Below are 24,143 nucleotides of genomic sequence, written 5' to 3'. Positions count from 1 at the left end.
GAAGCCTTTTGGCACAAAACTGTCACTGCACCAAACTGGATCTGTCGACACCTCCCCCTGCTGCGCCGCCACACCCATCTCAGCGCACCTCGGTCTGCCAAACTACCAAACTGAGCGCGCCTCGGGTTGCGCTGCTCGAAACTAGCTCTGCACGGGGTTCGCCACTCTGTGCCACCCTGCGCCGCGCCGGGAGTTTCGCTTTTAGTTCTGTTTACTGTCGGAAAGGGCTGTCTGTTTGGGAGGTACAACAAAGTAGCATACAACTGGACAAATGAGACTTAGGTTATACGGCGTGAGTTGTGTGCGATTTTGATATAGTTTTGCTGTTGTTAAACATGGACCCCTATGAGGTCACTTCATTGAGAATTTTCTCTGTTTTTTGGATTCGTTGCTCAACATGGAAGCATGTGAGAAAAACATTGTTTTCTTCATGAATTCAACATAAAACAGGGTGAGTAACTGATATACAAATGGTCTCCACAAGAGTGTTTCTTTCAACATTTTAATTCTATAGTCTACAAACATAAAGCAGGTTTAAAGCTCACTGTCACAACACATACACATTAGTCAGATGCAATTAGTAGACACTTGCTGTAACTACCTTATGCAATTACAGCATAGAGATCTCAGACTGTTAGATTTTTTCTCACAGGTTGTTCCGTGGAGTACATAACTACCTTGTTTCCCTCTTGCAAAGAGGCCCTCGTCCAAAATTGGACCACTTATTCCAAACGAGCCTCAAGTCTAAGCAGTGTGTACGAGCAGGCGAACAGGCCTCTTGACTGAAGACGTGCTATTAACCCATTTCACATAAGAAGTCTCCTTTCTAATTCTGAGTGATTCTTACTGGAGGAGGTTAGCTCGAGAGCTTCGCTGTAGAGCCACTCAGCCAGAGATCAAAGCACCAACCCCCAACTGGATTAATGGGCCGCTCTCAGGGTGATTACGCCATACACACTCAGGTATACATGCAGCGCCCTCCATGTGAAGTGGATTTCTTCATCTTGTTTTGAAAGGATTAGCCCCCCACCCACACTTTGACGGCAAACAAAAATAGGGATGAGACCACGTCCGTGCCATTCAGTTCAGATCATCTCAACCTTGACAAAGTGTGGCTGGTTTTAGTTGAAGGCAAATGAGGTAGGTATGAGGAGAAAGTGAAATATGGAACATATATCATCCCTAATGTGGTGATATATTATACAGCAGTATTTTGTAATGGCGTGTATTCATAGTGTCAATGGCTCTGTTAAAGTGACAGGAGTTATCCTGCTAAATTATGGCTCTAATCATGATCCCTGCCATCAGTAAAGCCTCACTCTAATATCACTAATGGCCAGTATGGTAATTGTAGCACATTAAATGTCTAAGGACCCGCATGATGTCTTTCAGAAAATTTATGACAATGTTTTGGTTTATGGCTTTTCACACGTTCTTGTCCAACTTTAGTAATTTCCATAATTGTGTTTGACACACTCTGACTTAATGTGATGCATTAGAGAATGGCACAAACAGATACTGTGTATCTATTAAAGAGCTTAACTGCTTGTTTCTAGATGTGCCAGCGCCGCTGTAAGCTCAGCATTCACACATAAAAGCCGGATCAGGTGAATAATTTATGATTCTCATCCCTCTCTGTGAAAGCATAACACACTCTGAGTCTGATCTGAAAAAAAAAAATCATTCCATCGCTGCAGTAAATTGTGAGCCAGGCCTAAATTGTGCATTAGTGAAATTTGAATGTAGAGTTGCATAACCTGATAGCATCTCCGCAGTAGAGCTCTACGCGCTCATCCGCTTGGTGTTCCCCGGCACAGGAAGAGGCCAGCCAAGTTGTCTTACGCACGACAGCTTCAATCTGCTGTGGGATGGCTGAATAATTCAAAGTTCTTACACAGGACCATCTGGCAGCCCAAAGTAGGCGCGCGAGACACCAGCCTTCCTCAAATAGCATTTGTAAAGCGAGTGCGGGATGAAGCAGCAGGACCCCTGCACAGGCAGATTGAGCTGCTTACCAGCAAACTGAAATGTGCTGTGTCAGACTGATGGCTTATTTGGGAGGATATAGGCAATCAGAGAGGGAGCTCAAATATTGTTGATATGACATAAAGTCCATTTCACTCCAAATTCAGGCTGTATATCAGCTGGAATGCCAAATCTCTTTCTATCTCCTACACACACACACACACACACACACAATCACATCTGTTAGCTCAGGATTTTGCAGTCTAACAGTAACAAAGATTAATTTAACTCTGATGCTTTAACTGTTGACATGATAATCTCACCATTTCTTTCCTCCTTTTTTTAAGATTAATTCTATATTAAGTGTTCCTTAAAAAATATGAATGTCATGTAGCTGCACAACAATTTAATGTTGAATACATTATTTAGCAACTATAAATCATTCCCCTTCCTCCCCATTTAACTTAAAAATAAGGGGAAACAATAAGAAAATGAGGAAGAATAGAAAAACTCTGCATCTAGGTTTGAATATTAACTTATGCATGTATGAGTACATTCACACCAGCATCCAAAACAACTTACATGTGTGCACACAAACTCATGTATCGTCTGCTGAAACCGTGCAGACTGTGGGAGTGTATATGTATACATGCATAATGTTTATATAGGGTTTTCTGCAGAAGTATACAGTTATGTATCTGCGGTAGGGGGTATGACATGCAACAAAAATCCCCTGCCGGAATTTAACTGGTGCCCCTGTGGCCCAAGCTGTTCTCATTATAGATTTATAATAATACCTAGATAGCAGAAGCCAAGATGGCGCCTTTTCATTCCAATGGAGTTGCTTGCCAGACGCATATGCAAAAAAGTTTCTAACTTCCTTGTTAACTTATGCGGTATGCAGCCCACTAAACATGTGTAGTAGTGTTTCAACCCTTGAGGTCCCAATCTGTTCATTGACTTCACATGGTGATGATGCCACAGGTTTTTCAATTGTTTTTCTCAGCTCCAGGAAAGTGATACAAATATCAAAACTCCATGGATCAAAAATTCATCACAAAAAGAGTCATGCTTGACCTTGTTTGCAGTTTGAGGTGTCCTGTAAACAGTTTTACAGGCATCTCCCTTATAATGGCGGTCTATGGGGACAGTGCTGTTTGGGCTGCTGGGGATTTTTCCTTGTGATACTAAATTGACTGCAAGGCTATGCAGCCTTCCTGGGGGCCTGGTTCTCATGCACTGTTTATACATTTTCCTATGAAAAGTATGCATCCAAATTCATACATATCCCACATAATCATTAACCACTAATTCTTGCCTAACCCACGTATTCCGAAAGGCTGTTATCATGTGACCAATGCACTGATGGGAGTAAAGAATAAAGAAGGGGGTGGTCCCAAGTGGTCTGTAAGGAGGCAGATTGGGGTGGTGGATGAGTCACAAAAAATGTTGACTTTCCCCAGGACTTTACCCTGGACTTGCATGTTTGGAACCTTGTAAACTTCAACCAAACTTGAACTTATCTTAAATTTACGTTAAGGACGTAATATCATTCACGGGGCACTAATTTGTAGGATATCATAAAAACCATTGTAGAGGGATATGTTAAGCGGTTATGTCGCATGTACGGCTACCAGAGCGCTTGGCTTTGAGCATTTCATTGTTTTTCAGTTTATTGTTTTTAACTTTCAGGGACACAACTGATTTGGTTGACTCTCACAGCTCTCATCAACCGGGTTTCCAGCAGCCGCTTCGCTCGACCTGCTCAGCACCAAACAGCAGAAAGGTTTGGTACATCAAACAAAAAAATGTACGCAGTTTCAACAGCAAGCAGAAAAATCTTGTTCTTGCTGACCTCCAGTGGTTTCACTTTGACTTTTGTAGAGTTGCAGCCATGGTGTGACTTTACTGCCGTTACAGGTGCAACAGGTGAATAAAGCTGTTCAGATTAGTGTTTTGTTGCTCTTTAAGGAAGTTTTCGGAGAATGTTTTTTTTTAAGAAAGCAAAGAACAAATGTCTGTTTCTCTTTTCAGGGCTTTCCTCCAGTCTTTGACTTTTTTATTTCCTTGTGAACTACTGGATCATTTTAACTCTCCAGGCCTCCAACAGTTATTTAAAAGGAAAAAAATTGTTTAGTGATGAAAGTAGGCATTGATTCAATATGAGGGGTCACAACCCAAAAAGGCTGGTCCAGAAACAGTTTCATGGGTGTGTTCTGTAAAGCTTACAGTCCAATATTTTCTGTTAATAAATGACCCTTCGCCAAGCCCCTCTGTAGAATGGCCACTGTCCAAACTTACATTAGCAACCGTAACTAGGCACAAGAAGTCTGTCAAGCTTTCAGAACAAGGGAAAAGGCCAAAATGGTGTGAATATGGAACCTGCAAGTCTGACAGTAGATGTCCTCAAAGTTTAGAAGGGGGTGTTGTCCGCTTAGGGTGGGAGGTGAATGGGTCAAACAAACAGACTTTAACCCAGGAGATCGCTGTCGAGTCATGTATGACACAGAAAGTCAATACTGTTTTACTGTAATTGTAATAGCGAGATAGCTGTGCGTCAAATACAGACACTAAAGAACGTGTTACATTGAGCTGAGGGGTGCCTTCACATCCCGAGGGACATGAGAAAGCACCAGAATTCGACATTCTGGGATGAGAATATGTTGATTTTTTTGCTTTTCTGAAGCCAAAAACACAATAGGAGAGATGTCAGATATGGATTAAACAGTGTCACCAACCTCACTCATAGTTGAATCTATTGAAGATGAAGAACTCTGTGGTTTTCTCCAAGGTAAGACAATGACTGATGTTAGCTTGCTTAGCATTATAGCAAACAAAGATGATTAAATAGCATCAGTTAGGCTACTTATATTTTAACTTAAGGTGAGGCAGTGTTAGTTGTATACCATTTGAGAGTGTTTGCCCTTCAAACATATGGAAAAGGAGGATAATTTAGCTTTACTAACAACAGGCTAAAACGTATTAGACTAATGAAAGCAGGGAGGCATCACTAAACATAAGCGTAAAATAAAACAATATTACCTATTGATTTACCCGACACTGTTAATCCCATAATTCTATATGTTTGTCCTTCTAATGAACTGTCAAGACGTGGGGTGCCTGACATTTGCATTAGAACCAGTGAGCTTTTCCCTCGATTTTAAGTTACTCTTCATTCACAACATTCTGCTGACATATTGTAGGCTATTGTAATGTAGCTCTTAAATGCATCTTGTAGTCTTTTCTGTCTACTTCTTTTTGATATTTCAAAACTATTTTTCCAGTTATTTTCTTTGCAATACCTGTCACTGATACAAATGCCAGGTGCGAAAGCTTGACGGGCTTGACAGCGGTAACCAAGGGGGCAGGACAAGGGTCAATTTTGACTTGCAGTGTGTCTCAAATCACATACTTACACTTACTATTTTGAGTGCACAAGTGTGCTTAGCGTGTTCAGACTGTACAGTACGTGAAAATGCAGTGTATTACTGGTGCGCTCAAAACGGTCAAAAAGTTGAATCTCAACTTTTGACATGGCAGCAGGGTACAACAAGGAGCCTGAGCTGGCTAAAGTGAACTCCACCGCGTTATACAAATGTAAGTTATACATGTTTTTTCATTAGGTACCATTACTGTGGTTGAATAGAAGCCAGCAGTAATGTTTGGTGGGTCTGTAATGAGTTGGTTCCACGAACAATAATGCAAGTGCTAAAGTTAGCTTGCTAACTAATGTTAGCATTTGCTAGCTAGCTAACTTGCTCCTAGCTATGGTGGCACATTTTAATCACACTGACGTAGTGGTGTATGTTTGGTTTATGCGTGGGTGGACATAGCCGTTTAAAAAGAAGACAATGAGGAAGAAGAGGCGGTTAAAAAAAAAAAAGCCTTCACTTCTGGTAAGTGCAAAACGGCAGTGCACGATTTGAGACTATGTACCCTGTTGAAATTAGTGCACCACGCAACAAGTAGTGAACACAGTATACTATATTGAAGTGTACTAATGGAAGTAGGTGATTTGAGACACAGTAACTGTCTTGTTTCTTTCATATAGCTGATATAGTGTTGCAAGAATGACTCCTAAAACCTGGAGGTTAGCATTTTAGCATCCCTGGTTCCCTTGTCTCAAAGTCAATGGGTTTTTGGTTAGATACTTTATATAAGGTCTGTGGTTAACGCAAGCTTTAGAAGCTTTCACGATTTGTTGTACAACATAAAATATGTCAGTAAATACCCAACTCCTGAATTTTGAAGCCTTTACGTGTCTCTAAAAAGACGGTTGCTAACTAGAGGCTAAGACATGCGACCGTGGTGTAGTACCTTTATAGCCTGTTAACGTTTTACTTCTGGAGATTGCATTTATGCTTGAAAAAAAGTGTTGCTCATTTGTGAAGATTATCCAAAAAAGTGTGTAAGTATTGTAAACTTTAGTTTGCCACAGAGCTTATTATCTGCAATAATCCAAAATCCCATTGGCTTTTTGTGGAAGGAACCAGGAAGACGTTACCTTCCACATTGGCCGACAAATAACCATCATCCCTACATCGCTTTCACTGTATTTTCCTTTCAACTTAATAAATCAGACATCTTTAAATGATCTTAAGTTTGTTCAAATCCAGCAGGCAGGTTTTAAGACTCCCAGTTTGATATTGACTTCAAGTTTCTTTTTTATCAGCTCACATCAATGATATATACCAGCTTAAAAAAATGAAAACAAAAGAAATAATTTGCAGCTCACCCCTAAACTCTGGAGTCAATCACTCTATATTGTAGGAAATTTGGAAACTATGACTTTGTTATTCCTGATGTACTTTTAGAAACTTTTTAAAGCTCTCACACTGAGCTTTGTGCATCCGCCCTCCCCCTCCCTCCTCCTCCTCCCTCCTCCTCCTCCTCCTTCAGGAAAACGCCCCAGCTCTGCCCGTGCAGCCTCCTCCAGCAGCACTACAGCAGTATTACAGCGAGCTCCACGCGTCTCCACCGCCACACTGATCCACGGGGTGCTGGGCGGAGGGCGCTCCGGTGTGAGTGGACTTCACACAGGCTTCCTGTTTACTTTAACGCTCCTGAGAAACGAGAGAGGGGTAACAAACCTCGTCGCGACGGGACGCGTTGTTTCTTTTCTGCTTGTTCTTTGCGCACCTGGCTGTCCGAGCGCGCACGCTGCACGCGGAGCCGATCATCCGAACAGGAGCCCTCCTCACTTCCACACCTGCCGATACTTGCCCTGTTTAAGCTGCAGCCGCACGCCTCCGGGGGACATGTGGAGAGGCTTTCTGACCTCCGCTGCATCCCGGCTGTTCCTCCCGAGTGTCTGGCTGGAAGGGTAGCCTCCGTGTCCCGAGGAGGATGCCGAACAGGTAAACAAAACCTCAGTCATCTTTTGGAGTTCTTGTTTGTTTAGGCAACGCATTTGCACAATAGGCTGTGCATACAGAAGGCAAGATCCATTTCACATCCACACTGTGTCCCAGTGGTGCCCACAATGACTTTATAGTGACCTTATGGCACTTGATGGTGTGTTCTCCAGTCACATTCCTGCAGAGACTGGGAATTTTACTGAGGTTTCCTGCAGTTTCCTTTTTTATCAGGATGCAAGAATCTTTCAAATTCTTTTATCAATGAGTGATCGAGTTTCAGCTTCAGTTCAACAAACTTGAATCTGCAGGATTGTCCTGCTGGTGCAATGATTAAATGTATTTTTCAAAGACAAAAAGAATATCTTTGCATGCGCATGCCTGTGCTCTATGCACAGGCAGCTCCAACTGAAGCACTGTTTAAATGTTTCCCTGGATCATGAACGTCCCTCCACATCCTCAGTTTAATTCTTAGGACCATCTTTTAACAATCTTCACTGGCACAGTTCCCCACAGACTTCCCCTTCTCAGTGTTTCAGAAAGTGGAGAGGATTAGTTCAAACTGAGCGGTCCAGTGAACACATCCATTGCCCCATTGTTCAACATTTTTCACTTTCTTCCTTGTGTTTGTGTCGATCAGGTGGTATTTTCAGTGCTTGTCATCATTACTCTGCATTAACTCTGTAATGGGGCTTTTGTTAATAGTTAAGTGCCTAAAGCTCTGTGGCAACATGTGAGCGAAGATGAAGAGACAGAAGGCAAAAAGTGCAGCATTGAGTGATATTATGTGTTGGATTGTAACAAAAGCATGATTCTGCTGCTCATGCCAGCTCCTTAAGATACTCAGTTATCCGCTGTATCTGCCATATTTCAGGCATATGATGCATTGCTTGCATCAGTGGACTGAATACTAGTCTGCGAGCGCTCTGAGTTAAACGAACCAGCAAGGAATAAAGGTACAGAAAGTAACAGCAGACATCTGTACACCTCATGCAGAACTGACACTAGTTTGTACGTCATCTCTTCTATTGTAAATCCTGGATTTTGTTGAGACTGAATCTCGATTTTCTCATGAGAGCAGAGCCGGAACTTACCCACCACTGACATCTGACAGAGTGGTGCAGCTATGTTTAAGATTCTCTATGTTCTTAGGTCTTTTTTTCCAGTTTTAGCAAAATTCTTAATCATATATATCATACTAATCAAATATGAATTGATTTTAATTTCAGCAACGTCTTTCGTGGTTTTTCAAGTTTAATTGGCACAGTTACTCTCAGGCTCCCCTTCTTATTACTTGTAGACATTTCAGATTAGGGGTGTAACCAAAAGCAATCTGAATCTGTGTTTGTATGTGCTGGGAGGATGCATGACTTTTACCAGAAGCTGTTAAAAATGGTTTTGTCACCTTCGTTCTGTCTGTTGAATTGTTCTCCATTGCTATTTGCCATTAAAGATCTAAAATAGTATTTGTAATTGAACCCCACAAGTTTGTGTTGCCATGATTAGGGCAGCAACTAATGATTATTTTCAATGTCAATTCATCTGTCGATTATTCCCTTGATTAATTGATTAGTTCTTTGGTCTATAAAATGTCAGAAAATGATTAAAAAAATATCCATTAGTGTTTTCCAAAGGCCAAGATAGCATTCTTAAATGTGTTGTTTAGTCCACAACCAAAAGATTTTCAGTTTACTGTCACAGAGGGGGAAAGAAACCAGAAAATATTCACATTTAAGAACCTGGAATCAGAGAATTTTTTCTTTAAAAAAAAAAAAAAAGAAGCTCAAACTGATTGATTGATGATGGCGCAGTGGTGCAGTGGTTAGCATTGTCGCCACACAGCAAGAGGGTTCCTGGTTCGAACCCAGGGTGGGGAAGCCCTCCTGTGTGAAGTTTGCATGCTCTCCCTGCAACAGCATTGGTTTTCTCAGGGTGCTCCGGTTTCCTCCCACAGTCCAAAGACATGCACATTAGGTCAATGGGTGACTCTAAATTGTGAACGTGTGTGTGAATGTAAGCATCGTTGTCTGCCTCTATGTGTCAGCCCTGTGATAGTCTGGCGACCTGTCCTGGGTGTACCCCGCCTCTCGCCCAATGTCTGCAGGGATAGGCTCCAGCCCCCCTGCGTCCCCCAACAGGATATGAATGAATGAATAATTGATAAGCAAATTAGTTGGCGTATTTTAAAACTAAACAATGAATGGATTCATTGTTGCAGCTCTGTTCTGGAATTTCTGTCTTTATTACAGTATGTTGAAAAATATTGATATTCAGTACCAATTATGACATGACATTGAGGGCATAAAATTTAAAATTTTTCTTAGGAGATAAAAATAATAAGGCTTTCACATGAAAATGGCAATTCCACAGTATGTCTGTGCATCACTGAAATATGTAGGTTAATGTACAAATCACACAATGGAGCGAGACACTGCATGTGGGGGAGACATTGGAGCGCTGGTGTGTTTTCTGCTGTAGCGTGGGAACCCAAAGGTTGGAGGTGGGCAACCTTCTTACCTTTGTCAATGTATGTTCATACAATGGCTCTTATGAAAATGCACACACAATGGTTTATATAATATCCTACAAATTAGTACCCCAGGAATGAAGTTACAAATTTAATGTTGGGTAAAGTTACGGAGGTTAGGTTTGGGAAGAGAAACATGGTGACGACATACCTTAAAATGACTAAAAGTTCACTCAGAGTTCATACAGCTCCGAACATCTGTCTCCTTGGGAAAGTCCTCATCCACAACCCCAATCTTACGGGACCACTTCATTCTCTGTCCTTTACTCCCTTCAGCGCATCGGTCATGTGATTGCAGAAAAAATAGTTTGAAATTTCAGCTTAAAAAAATGAGAGAGTTATTGACAAAGTTGTCACTATTAGTCCCCTTAGCAGTCTTTCACCCTAACCCAAAGCCAACTTCCTCATCACCTTACAATGACAGCCATGCATCACAGTCTGTGACTATGGATCTCATCATAGGACAACAGTGGATGTGTTCCTGAAGGTCTAATTTGACCTATCAGAGGTCATGATGGCACCCAGTTAGCAGCAGGCAGGACAGCATATTGTCCTATTCATCTTAATGACTCCTGTGGGCAGGGCTGTAGCGGACATTGAGGAAGGGCCTGAAAATGCTCTCCGGTGACCTTCTGCGACTAACAAATGGAGCGCAGATGAAACGAGTGAGCCCTGCCCGCAAGGCTGCCAACTCTGGCGAAAACTGTGAAAAGAAGAGAGAGCTGGGGAGAGAGTTATCCTATCAGTCTGATGTTACAACAGCCTTCAGTCCGGCTGCTCCCTCACGCCCGAGCCAGTTATTACATTTCACTCACGTTCGCCTTTGCAGAAGCGCTAATTGAATGCATCCAATATTCAGGAAAAGACCTACCTACTGTACCAACATGACCTTGGTTACCGGTTCCTGATAACTTAAGCAAGCAAGACACTTCAGCGGAAGTGAGGCCCCGAGGCGTGCTGTATCATCACTCCAGATTCATGATGGTCAACCTGCTACTTCCAATTTACAAAGACGTGTTTTGGTAGCTCCAACATGGATTAATTTCTGGCTTAGCAAGCAATTATGGAGGCAGGAGGAGGCAGGCACAGAGAGGAGGAGGGTGGCTCTGTGGGATTGAAATCTGAGGATGGTGCAGAAATTTGTCAGCCCTCTGCGCTGACACCCTTATCCAAGTCATCTTCTCTCAGGATGGTGATATATGACTAAGGTGACCGTAATCATTATTCACAGACTGGTCTTCTCCTTCTCTCCCTTGGCATGCCTTCCTCTTGGGTCTGATCAAGTGTGTTCTATTATCCCGCAGTAATGATTTGTGGAGGTCTGTGGCTCTGTAGCATCTGAAGGACGGCGCGTTGCGGAGCCTTCCAAAACAATATCATAACCCACATCCATTAGCCATATGGGTTCCATTCCCCAGATTTGCTTGATGCAATTTCAGTGTCCTCCCACAGCGGAGGCACAGCGCAATCCTGGGATTCATTTAATTAGATTATTTTTTTGCTCCTTTGGTTTCTACACCTTCCTCAAGAGGCTTTTTCTTGATATTCATCCTGTGGTTAGAATACAGGATGCAACTGAGAATTATTTACATAACTGATCACTCTGACAGTTACCTGTTGGATAAATCATAAGGGCCGTAAAATATCAGAAAAAAAGTGAAAAATGACCATCAAGAATTTCTGAAAATCGTTAGTTTTTTCCAACCAACAGTATTTAAAACACAGCAACAAAAAAAGAGAGAGAAAAGTGGCATATCTCATTTAACCCTTTCAACTCTGCAATAGAAATAGTTCACCTGTGTGTGCATTGGTATTTTTGCTTGTTGTGATGTCATTTCATGGATTCTTTTCAAAAGCCTCAAATCCCTTAAATCTGTACAATTTACATTGAAAGGTTATGTAAATCAATAAATCATAATAAAAGTATTGAAATTATGTCACAAAAAAGTAAAAATTGCTTTTTTCATTAAATTTTACAAAATAAACACACTTATCATACTGACCCAAACGATTTTCAAATGTAGAAACATGAAAAAATATTTCTAAACACTGCGCAAGTTATTTAAAATATGTGCATTATATGGTAAAGTAAAGTAAAAGAGCATATTGACAGTTACTATTCATTCTTCCGGTACCACCGCAGGATTTAGCATGGTTTAACAGCACATGTGAGACAGTAGCTTTAGCTTTCTGCTGCTAGAAGAAAGAGTGGTCTAGCTAATTGAGTATTTATTTTACATCACTATATACAGAATTGTGCAAACAACAATCTTCCACAACCATTATGAGAAAATACTGTATTTTTTCCCCCTTGTGCTCCGCACGCAAGTAGGGATGCACGATAATATCAGCACTTAATCCATATCGGCCGATATTGGCTTTAAAATGAACTTTCAGAATCGGTCATGCTTTTTCTTAGCTTGCACAATGAATGGATATTACATATATTGAAAAGTATTCTATCTCATGTCTCCATCTGCTGGTGGGCCATTATGATAAGAGTATGCATGCATAGTATGATGTTAATTCCACTACAGAAGAGATTTGACGATCACTAAAATTAGGTGGGGAAAAAAGTGGATATATATCGATATTGCTATCAGTCAAATGAGTTGTTACATATCTGCATATTGGATATTGGCAAAAAAATCCAATATCGTGCATCCCTACACATATAATAAGGTAATGTAATGGCGTGATGATGTAGAAGAGGGACGCTTTTAGTTTCTGCTGCAAAAAGAATGAATGGTCTAGCTATTATGGTTTTTATTTTAGCTCGATATATACAAGATAATGCAAACAACTGTAGTGGCCATCCACTGCACAAGCGTTTTTCAAGGGCTAATTATCAAAGTTGTCAATTTTCTGACAAATTGATCATCCTTCTGCACATGGACCCACTTCTACAAATTCTGCTCCATAGCACATCTAATGGTCAAAAACTCAAAGATGTTATAAATACTTTCATTGTGAATTTTTAAAGCAAGATTTTCATGCTGAAAGACTTCACATGTCTGTGTGGAGTCTTGAACATAAGACCTGTTTTTGTTGAAAAAGAATGAGATTTGAAATAAATTTTGCAGCTGAGACCATTTTACCAAATTTACCAAATGTGCACCATATTTACGTTTTATAATAGTGTAGTAGACTATTCATGTGAAACTTTTTAGATCAACAAATAACATTGGAAAAAGATATTCACAAAACCAATGGCAGGTTATTACCAAAAAATAAAAAAGCAAGGGGCCATGTATAGCTCCTTGTGGCACCCCTTGAAGAAGCTTTTTGACTAAGGTTGAGCTTAATACTCAGATGAAACAAGTATCCAGTACAGATTAAGTACTTTTTACGCATACAAGTACCATTCGAATACATTATGTCAATATCCATACTCGTGATGAAGGAAAATTGTCATTTGGGTAGCTCAGTCTCTTACTCGTGATCAAAAATGATCGGAGGCTTAATCCTGAGATTGTTCTGAAACAAAAATAGTAACTTCTGATTAGCCCATATCAATTTTAGGTTTAAAATAACAATCTCTGGTCAGACCCCACAGGTCTCTGGTTTAAGTCGCAACCTCTTTAGAATGAAACCCCGCCCATTACGAGTACAGATACATACATAGATCATTTAGTTGGTTGAACAGATAAAGATAATTGGTGTTCATTGCTCATTCATAAATACATTTGCTCTGCCAAAGTTACAGCTAACAAACCAATTGAATTTAATACATTTCAAGAAAATTTCATGTCAACCAGGGCAGATGGGATACTTTTACAATAAGTTGCAAGGGCAATTTAGTTGTTCTTTTTTTTCTTTAGTTTTTCTGTAATCGTTATACAAATCGTGTTTGATTTTTATAGTTACAGAATGAAAAATTCTTGAGTAAACCAATTTCTCAAGAGCCTTTGAAAAACAGAGTACCATAAAGATTGACACATTCTTTGTACATGTATCATGCTCACCAGACTTGGTGATGTGTAACTGTTTAGCCATTTTAAAGTCACAGGGTACAACACCAGGATGTAAAGTTCATAGTGTGTTTTATGTTTTATTTTTGCTTTAGTGCGGAACAATGAAATGCAATAGCTCTCCCTCTGCAGCGCTTGCATTTTAAAGCCTCTGATTGAAGTTGGGCCGCTGTTTTGCATGGATCCATATTTATTACCGCTGCTGTGTTTGCTGTGTAATTGACTTCTGAACACATAAATAATGACGACCGTTATGGCTTCCCTTCCCTTTCTCCCCCTGCTTGCTGGATCTCTCATTGACTGTCCACCCTCTCCTCCGTCTCACCTCTACCTCCCAGCACAGCAGCCCTACAAAGAGCAATAAGTTTGAAACATAGAGCAAACAAAGCCGTGGTCCAGGTGGATGAGGTGTCTGGAAATAAAACATGATCTTCCATCTAGCCGTGAAGATTGTTTATGGGCCTGTGTTGCTCGGTGGATCGAGGATAGTGCCAGCGCGGCCAGGGTGAGGGATTTAATTCCCATGGGGGTCACTCATGCTTATAATGTAATCACTCAGGGTATCAGAGGTGTTCAGTTAGCGCTGTTTTATCAGCTGCAGCAGGATAGAATTGAAGAGGTGTCAGTAATACAGCCTGACCGTTTCTGTTTTATTTAGGCTGATATTATTAATATGAGAGTTTTAAGATAATGATATTTCTTCCAGTGTTCCTTTTGATCATAAACACATAACATAAACATACAAAAAAGGAAATTTGACCATGATATGTAATTAGCAGGACATTTTATAGTGACTATGAAAGTTTTCCAGAGTTAAGTGGAGTTTGCTCCTTTTTATAGCTGAAAAATTAACTTTAAAACATCAACAGCAAGTTACACTGTAAATCTTAAACAAACCCCTAACTCTAACCTTTTAACTGAAAATATGACCTTCTCTTAACCATAACCAAGTGTTTTTTTTGCTTGGAGTTTGGGACATGTCCCCCAGTGTTTGCAGTGACAAAAATGATTGTTTTTCTAATGACAGCTCTGGACAAGTCCAGCCGTATTTAAAGCGACATAAGCAGGTGTTATTTAATGACAGTTTGGGACACGTCCTGCCATATTTGGGACGACAAAAGCGAGTGTTTTTTAATAACAGCTTTGGACATGGGACAAGATTTTTTTTGTGGGCATTTTTGCCTCTGTACATGGGGCGCCGGCACTATCCACTACGCTACTGACGCCCCAAAAAATGGGTGCTTTTTAAAAGGGCTCTGAACAAGTCCAGTTGTGTTTGTAGCAACAAGAGTGGGTGTTGTTTTTAATGACCGCTCAGGACATGTCCTGCCGTGTTTTGTAGCCACAAAAGCTGGTGTTTCTTAAAGACAGCTTGGGACATGTCCTGCCGTGTTTGTTTCAACAAAAGCAGGCGTTTTTAAAGACAGCTTGGGACATGTCCTGCCATATTTGTAACAACAAAAGCAGGTATTTTTTAATGATAGCATGGGACATGTTTGTAGCAACAAAAGCAGGTGTTTTTAACGAGAGCTTGGGATGTGTCCTGCCCAGTGGCGGCTGCTGGTCTTTCAAACAAGGGAAGCTCACTTTAAGTTTACATCATAAAAGTTGTCATATTGTAGCGAGGTAGTAACTTATAAAAGGAGCATTTAATTGAAGCTGTTTTTCAACCACATTCATGCCATAGAAACACAGCAACACACACCTCAAAGGTTTTCAGATGGGTGAAAAGACCTGTTACTTTTCCCCACCCTTTGCACCAAATCAATCTGAGGTGTTGATCTACCCTGCTGATTAACTCTAAGTTTCTCCTCGTAAGGAAGACTATCAAATGGCTTCGCCAAAATCCGGTCGACAATATTCAAATTGTCTGCCATTATGTGCAGCTTGCTAGCTCGCTCGCTAGCTGGGGCTGCTGCGCGAGGCTAGTGTGACCGCCTGTGAGTGCTTTGGGAGGGTGGAGGGGCTCACAGCAGCACCCGCTGCTCGTTGGGGACAGTAACTGCAGAGCGACAGAAGTCAGAGTCTCCAAACACGAGTACAGTCTCCAATAACACCAGAAAAAGATGCTAGATTTGTCACTAGTCGTTTTTAACAAAGAAAAAGTCACTAAGAGGATTGGAAAAGTCTCCAGATCAACTCGGAACAACGGAATGAAACTTGAAAAATGCTCCGGTGGTGGTTTATATTTCAAGATCGCTGATTCGCTCATTTCGCTGTCAATCAAAAAGGGATTCAGCCTCAGACAGATCATCCAATCATCATGGAGAAGCCCAGCGTACAGGCCAGCCGAAGCCAGCCCACTGCCCCATAGACCCCCAGAGACGCTGAGCGTCCGATGGGCGGGACAAAACCGAGCATTTATCCAATGACTGTCTAGTTTAGCTGCAGTGGAACAACCCGCTCTATGCTTCCCCATTGAATTCTTTGGAAGCTGAGCTTCGACACTGTTTAATGCACTGTGACGCTACGGGAATGAATGAGAAGAAAGCAGGTTTATTACCTACTGAGTTTGTAGCAACAAAAGCAGGTGTTTTTTTAGCGACAGCTGGAGACATGTCCAGCCATGTTTGTTGCAACAAAAATGGGTATTTTTCAACAACAGCTTGGGACAAGTCCAGCTATGTTCTGATGGCGAAAGCGAGTGTTTTTTAACAACAGTACTGGAAATGTCCTGCTCTGTTTGTTGCAACAAAACCAATTATTTCAAGCCACAACTAGTTGTTTTTTGTGCCTAAACCTACACACATTAATCATATTATTGTCACATAAAGTTTTAAATGGAAATATAGAGTTTCGATATATCTGCTACATATGAAATGAAAAAATGTAATATATCTGTGGTTTGCAGATACATACAATGCCAACATTTATTCTGTGACTGAGTGATTAAAATAGGAGCATAATTGTTCCATCAGTTTTGCAATAAACGGATGCCTGAGAAAATACGACTGAAACGCCTCCTGTGTAGACAAGCTGTTAAGCTTGAGACCCCTTGGGGTACTAGGGTGTCTGATCATTTTGGCCAGTTGGTAAATCAGCTTTGTATATAAACTGACTAAAATCAAGCAGCAGTACAGAGCTCTTATCAGTATATAATCACAGGCTCACTCCATCCAGTGGATTCAAGTTAGCATGCCTGAACTTCAGTGTATTCTGAGCTACTTCATCACCATTATAGGTCTGACTCACATTCCAGCTCTGTTATTTCTGCTGGTATGTCTGTCATGTCAGTTAAAAGCCTGGTATAGATGTCTAATTTGAAAACACACTACTGGAGCGATCAGACAGTAGACAGAAACTCGAACTCTGCAGTCCTCTGTCTGTGTGAGCTTTTTCATCCAGCTCACTGTGTTGACAAAAAAGCTGTTGTCTGTCAGCTCCAACTGTCTGCAGACAGACACACAGAGAGGCAGATGCACCGTTAGTTCATTTTTTTCCCTCTCCCAACTTTGGCTTCTGTCGAATCATGGCTCAATACTTTCTCTCTCAGCATTAGCCCTGCTGCTGCTGCTGAAACACAGCCATAAAATAGACTTACCACTCAAGCTTTATTGACATGCGTGGACATAACGCTGCCATGCTAAATGCAAAAATCATTCATAATTATATTTCTAGCAGCAAGCTGATTTACTCCGAATCATTTCAGCAGAGTAATGGCATCTCTAACTAAATGAGAGGCAGGTTCATCAAATTTTGCGGGAAGTGCTTTCCCCTTGGGGCAGTTCAGAACTGGTGGAAAAAAAGACAGAATGGGACTTAATTTCTTTTTTCACCCTGAAATATTTTTTCACTGCTGAAAAATACAAGCTAAAGGACAAGATAATTAGAAATGATGTTTTCTGACATCAATGTATCGCACAAATGGGGAAAAGCAATTTTAGCTAAGAGAGGTAGTTTTTTTGAGGAGTGAACATGACCTCAAATGTGGGTTATTTAAGGATTGTCTCAGGATTTTGGGTGCAGATTTGTCCCTATAGAGCACCCTTACATCTGAAGCCTGGATTGGCCACACATGGCTTTGCACACGGGTTTTTGTCTGGCTGTCAGTGCCTTTGTCTGCACGTAGCACCAGTGATCCGGGCGCGATGCTTAATTCTCTGCAGCTATCTGCTGCTATCAATTAGAGCTTTTATGGGGAGGTGCTGTCAGAGTTACCATGGCAACCAATGTCTTTGGCAGTGCGTTGCATCCCCTGCAGGGCTGTGGATGGAGCGCTTGCAAGTATTACTGCACAGTACATTTTAAAGATTCAAAATCTTCAGCGCCCGGGGACAGAAACAATAAGCATGAAATACATGGCAGTGTTGGCAGACTTGTGCTGTTTGTGGATGCAGTTTCTCCTCAGCTCCTTGGCTTTGTACGGACTGCTGAGGCTATTTTGAATGTTAACGGATAGCTTTGACAATTTGAGGAAGTTGCAAAAGTGTCTAGCAGGCAGAGGCAATAATTTACTGGAAGCAAGCCCGGAGTTATACAGCATATACTTAGGAATTACCTGCTCACACACTTTTACAAGCTGCTTTAGGATTCTGTCAAATGAAAATGTCTGACTTAACAACTTACCATTCTTCTATAACACACTTTACGAGCAGTCATACCCGGATTTCTAAAAATATTTCGATTTAGTGGTGAGTTTTACATGAGTGTTAAACTTAAATGTCAAGAGATGTTGACTTTGGGGGATCAGAGCCAAAGCTAGCACTGAAAATGCAGAGGTCATGTTCTCTGTATTTGGTCTCAGGATTTAGAGCTTTTAGAGACCCAGAGGGAGTTTATATCCTATGATTAAAACTTAAACATTATGGGTACTTTACAGGGTGGCTCATGTATCTTTGGACTCAATATATTTGAATTTGACTACCTAAAAAATAAATAAAGGGCTCAGTAATGTTACTTCTGGCAGTGAGGAGTAGGCTTTGAACAAGCTTTTGGGGAGATGAGTGTAACTGTCCTTCTCAAACCTTACGGATGTGCAGTAAATACTGAATGTGGTCAATGATCTAATGCAGAAATGATACACTTAAATTAGTTGTACAGTAAACTCCAATTCATAGCCTATGTGAATCAGCTGTGAGCAAGTATCATTTAAGGTCATATTCAATAGAAGTGATAAACTTATATGTCTGTCATGGACGGAGTATTGGCCTACATGGCACAGGCCAATTAACCTGCATGTCTTTGGACTGTGGGAGGAAGCTGGAGTACCCCGAGAAAACCCACACTGGGATCAAACCAGGAACCCTCTTGCTGTGAGGCGAGAGTGCTAACCACCACACCACCGTGCCGCCCTTTATACAGACACCGCCGTGCCGCCCTTTATACAGTTATACTAATTGGGATTTATGACGATAAATAAGAGTGGACAGGAGGGTGAGCATGGGCAGCCATTCTTAGTGTGATATTTTGCTTTTACTTCTGTGACTGGTCAGTGACTGGTCTGTATTACGTCTATATTTTAATTCTAACCTCAGTGATGATGTAGTATGATGTAATATTTTTCATTGTGTTGTCCTCGTTTATATAACATGCATGACACAACAAGGTAACATACGGGGCGAACTAATTGAGATAATATTAATAATACTCTTTATTTATAGAGTTCTTTTTGAAGATCCATGTTACAAAGTGTTTCAAGAAGGCAGCCAAATAAGAGAAAAATCATGAAAATCATAAAATCATCACGTTTTTTAAATAAAACAGAAAAATAAAAAAACAAACTAAAAAATATTTGGTGCATAAAAAACATTACAAGGAGGTTGCTGCTTTTAGTAGTCCATCGGAACAGTCTTAATAAATTCTCACTTACATCTTACCTTGACCTTTTCCATCAAGGTCAAGGAAAACTGCTTAGGAATGGAGATTTTGCAACTTGTATGTCTTCCTGTTCCTGTTTAAGTAGAGGTGGTGGGACCTTTTGCTTATCTGTGCTCAAGAGCCTATTTGCCCATGTTGTCTGTGAAATTAACTATATTTCTTATCAAGTAACTATATTGAAAACAAAAAAGAGAATTTTCATTTGTTTTCATATGAATCAAACACCTCTGAAAATGATGTCAACTGCCACACACAGCAGTAAACATGGGCAGTAATCAAAGATAAGTTTATAGCTGGTCCTCATGGAGGTAGAATTTCTCACCAGGGCTAACATGATAGCAACTGTGTGTTTTTCACCCTCAGTTCCTGGGTCAGTGTCATCCATCTATGTTTGGTATATTCGATTTAAAAATGTTTACACACCTTTAGACAGGGTAGACATTCTTCATGATGGCTCATGGTTGGTATTCAACTGGAAAACGTAGCTAACAGGAGAAGGGTCATTTGCTCACACTGACAAACACACATGGAAGGACAAGAGTTCAGAGTTACTTGGGAAGATTTTATTTTGACAACCATATTGAACAGTTAATCTTTACACCCCCTAAAGGTGAGCAGACTTGCGTTTTTCATTGATCTTGTACAATGTGTTGCCTTGTGCTGCATGTTTTAATCGGCCTTTCTGCACGGTAGCTTTTGTGCTCATACTGTACAGGTCAATGTAGCAAACAAAACATGGAGCATAGACTGAGCATGAGCATGGTTATGCTGTGAAATTTCCAATCAAGTTTATTCAGACAAACAACTGTATCCTTTACGATGTTGACTAAAAAGGCAGGCAGCATTACTGTGTGTTTTTCTACAATGAACACAAGGTAAGAACAAAAGAGCATCATATAGAGCCACAGATGTCAGGAAGGTAAACACCATTTTATATCATAGCAGTCACAAGACTACAGTTTTAGCCACAATATGAAAAATACTATTCCAGTAATATCAAAACAAGCTCACTACAGTTCATTAGATATTTTGAAAGCAGCCATGTTGGGAAATCAGACCATGGCACTGCCTAAACTGCAGACAGCGAGCCCAAAGTTCTGACATGTCAAGAATCCATCTGATCATCCAAAGACCAGATCATTGATTGTTCATGCAGTAAATCTGGACTTTTCTCAAACTGCACATCAAACAACAACTGATCTGGCTGAAGTTTGGCTTGGCTCTAAAATTTGTCTAGGGTGACCAGTTTGGGGCAAAAATCTGACATGGTTTGTGCTGTGTCTAAACTGGCTTGATTTGATGTGGGGTAAAAATACAGAACATTTATTTCAAAAATTATTTTTACTTGTGTAATTTTCTGAAAAGAGGTTGTATTGTATTGTTGGAACTTGACTTATGACCTCAGTATTTAGAAAGTCCTGTTGGCGGCCTTGATTGTTGACTTTGACTACTGATTCTAGGGTTGGGCAATACCCTCCTGAGACCCAAACTTTTGTTTGGTATGCATTTTTAATTTCTCCCAGCTATTTGGGATCGGCAGGACCTGATAAGTATAAAAAGCTTAACATTGTCAACAACAATTAAGTCCCAATGTCCTCAGAGGAGATGTTTGAATGTCTTCAACCGAGTACTTCCTTAGTAACAGTGTCTGAGCTTGTAACTGCTGCTAAAATTGGTCAAATATGTTGCTATATCAAACAACAACAAACAAGCAAACATTGTTAATCATAAATAAACAAGTTTCATATTTTCACATTTCACCATAAAATGTGATCAGGTTTTGGACCTTGTCCACTTTGTTGTCAGGATCAGCTGCAGACTGACTAGATAGAGATGGCTGCCATCTTGTTTTTACAGGGAGTAGTGTATTGTGCTCTTACTGCCACTAGATGGCACAAAAAAGTGTCCACGAATGAGGACAACAGGTCTAAGTTAAGTAGAATGAAGTATACCGCAAGGGTCCTAAGGACAGAGGGATGCCGTATCCTGTAAAGCCCTGTGAGGTGAATTGTGATTTGTGATATTGGGCTTTATAAATAAAACTGATTGATTGATTGATATACCGTCAAGTAAACCCAAAATGTGGTGTGCTCATATGAGGAGGCAGGGTCTCAGGAGGAAATGATGGTAAGTACCATGCATGATAGAACTGTGTCCACCACCAGCGACACCAGTTCTACCACGGTGGCTGTTCAGGGCTGGCTATAGCAAATGCTATGGAACAGCATTTAGATCTTCATGTAGGGAGATAAAACTTTCACAACAATTACTGGAAACAAAAAAATTGACCTCTTTTAATGGCTAAAATCCTGGCTACAGCTCTGTCAACCATCAGCAGACAGAGAGTGGTCAACCTGTTAGAAGAAGGAAGCATTTAGAGGCAGCGTCTGCCTGTCTGTGGAGAGTGACGCTGATGAGCAGTAATCTGAACCTTCTTTAAAGTGAGAAAAACACCAGCAGCGTCCTTCTATCCCAGCTGTGAGTTATGGCTCTCTTTTATCTGATGGAGCACTTAGTCTGCAGCCCAGCCTTGTTGTCAAGTATTCTTTTCACTTATGCCCGATCGATCGCTGTTGCCAAGTGTTAATGATGAGTCATACTATTAAATGTGATGACCTGCGGCCGTATTCTATTACCTTGCTTTCTTGCACAGGCAGACCCCCGTAATTAAGGTTCAAGTAGATGCAGGAGAGGAGGAGAAGAGGGTTGGAGCCAAAGCTCAATTAAAAATAGCCTTAGCGTGCATACCACCGAAGAAGAAATGTTGAGTTTTAAAGTTTTAATCCTTTATTGGTTTCTGGCGCCTGAGGAGATGAATGTTTTCTTTAAACTGATGCCGAGATAAAATACTGCTGTACGAGTGGCAGGATAATCATTTAGTGAAATTAACAGCCAGTGCCAGCCTTTTTAATTCATACTGTTGTCATTTTCTGTGGAGTCTGTGTGTGTGGTGCAAGATGTAATGCAGATGTTTCTGGCCAGACCGAAGGGTTTTTATCCTCATTAATAATATAATGTGACAAAGCAAGATGTGACAGTGTTGCGTAATAAAAAGGCGGCTCTCTGTGCTATTAGCCATCCATTGTTAAACTGTCAAAAATGTAAAAAGAAAAAAGAAAAAAATGTGACGGAGTAGATAAGTGATCTTTTTCGACTTTTAACAGCTTGATGTCAAAGGTCAGTGAATCCCTTTAGATTGACTGCCACAGGGGATAATAAAAGCACAGGATGGAGCCGTTTCTGCTGCTCATATATGGGTCGTCTCAGACAGTGCCTGAGAGACTTTCAGTTAATGCCAAGCTGAATTATTCACACCATATGAACGAATCAAACACTTTCATTGACTAGCTTTTATCAATGTGTGTTCTCTTTTCATGTAAACAGTTGATACTCCACCCAAGAACAAGTGTTTCAAGAATCACTTTAATTTCTTGATGATTTGAAGTAAAAGGGGGCCGCATTAAACAACAGCATAACTATACAGAACTAGGAATATCAAACAAGGGATATCAAAAATATTCTCGGCAGATAACCATTCAGTGAATTTTTGACTGGTTACCACTTTTGCCACTTTCGAGTTTACTACACTTTGTACCCCCCAGGTCTGGTGGGAACTAGCTAGCCTCTTATTTGGCAGTTACTGTTATGAATATCATCTTGAAACATTGGGCCCACCATCCAGTCTCCCCCCAGGTCACCCAGTGAGTAAACGGCTCAGTTTTGAGCTGCAGCTCCCTTTAGCTGTTAGCTCTGTTAGCACCAGTGTCAGCCTGGCTATTGGTACAAACATAGTTAACAATGCTGAAGGGTTTTTTTTGGCTGGAAATGAAGCTGCTTACTCACTAGGGCTACCTTGGGGAGACGAGAGGGTGACCACTATGTTTCCACTGTGTTACCGGCGTTAACTTTCAAATAAACGCTACCACTGAGCACGCTCTCACATGAAGTCTTCCAAATCTGGCACTTGGGCAGGGACTTCAGAAATGGCATGATACCTGGCCAGTTGCCATTATAGTTTAACAGCGGCCAGCTTGTCAGGGGGAAACACAACAGGACAAGTGACGAAAGTCCGTGCGGGGCGAGCAGGAAGGGTGGTGGATGGGTCCAACAAACATCGACTTTGACCTGAGAGAGGAGTGTTTGCATCCCGTGAGATTCTAAAACCAAACCGAACCACTTGCCTTTGTTGCTTACACCTAATCGTATTTTTGTTGCCTAAACCTAACCATGTGCTTTTCTTGCTTAAACCTAAACGCCATTTCGTGGTGTTGTACCAATGTAGTGCATTTATTTTGAAAGAGACATTAAATTTCTTGTGAAACGGGGAACTTAACATGGTGTCCCAGACTACCAACGCACTCAGGGTACCTTGCACATCATATGTGGACGTGGAAAGTCCATGACCAAAACGTCAGTATGTGATAAGGAGTGAGAATGTGTTGCATCACTAGCTAGCACCCACTCGATCTAAGTAGTGCCCACTGCAAAATAGTCAAGGCTAATGTTGGC

At 40.9% G+C, this 24,143-nt stretch overlaps 1 protein-coding gene across 1 annotated transcript in view; it reads left to right on the top strand.

The window, feature by feature from the left end:
* Positions 1–6,924: 6,924 nt before the first annotated feature.
* Positions 6,925–24,143, top strand: part of LOC126398409 (heparan sulfate glucosamine 3-O-sulfotransferase 5) — a 139,692-nt gene continuing 122,473 nt past the window's right edge. Inside the window, exon 1 of the mRNA XM_050057725.1 lies at positions 6,925–7,322. The gene's annotated coding sequence lies outside the window, so the exon portion shown is untranslated. The remainder of the gene's footprint in view (positions 7,323–24,143) is intronic.

Source organism: Epinephelus moara, chromosome 12, assembly GCF_006386435.1.
Source record: "Epinephelus moara isolate mb chromosome 12, YSFRI_EMoa_1.0, whole genome shotgun sequence".
NCBI lineage: Eukaryota > Metazoa > Chordata > Actinopteri > Perciformes > Serranidae > Epinephelus > Epinephelus moara.
Note: the sequence above shows the minus strand (reverse complement) of the source record. Positions and strands in the feature narration are given on the sequence as shown.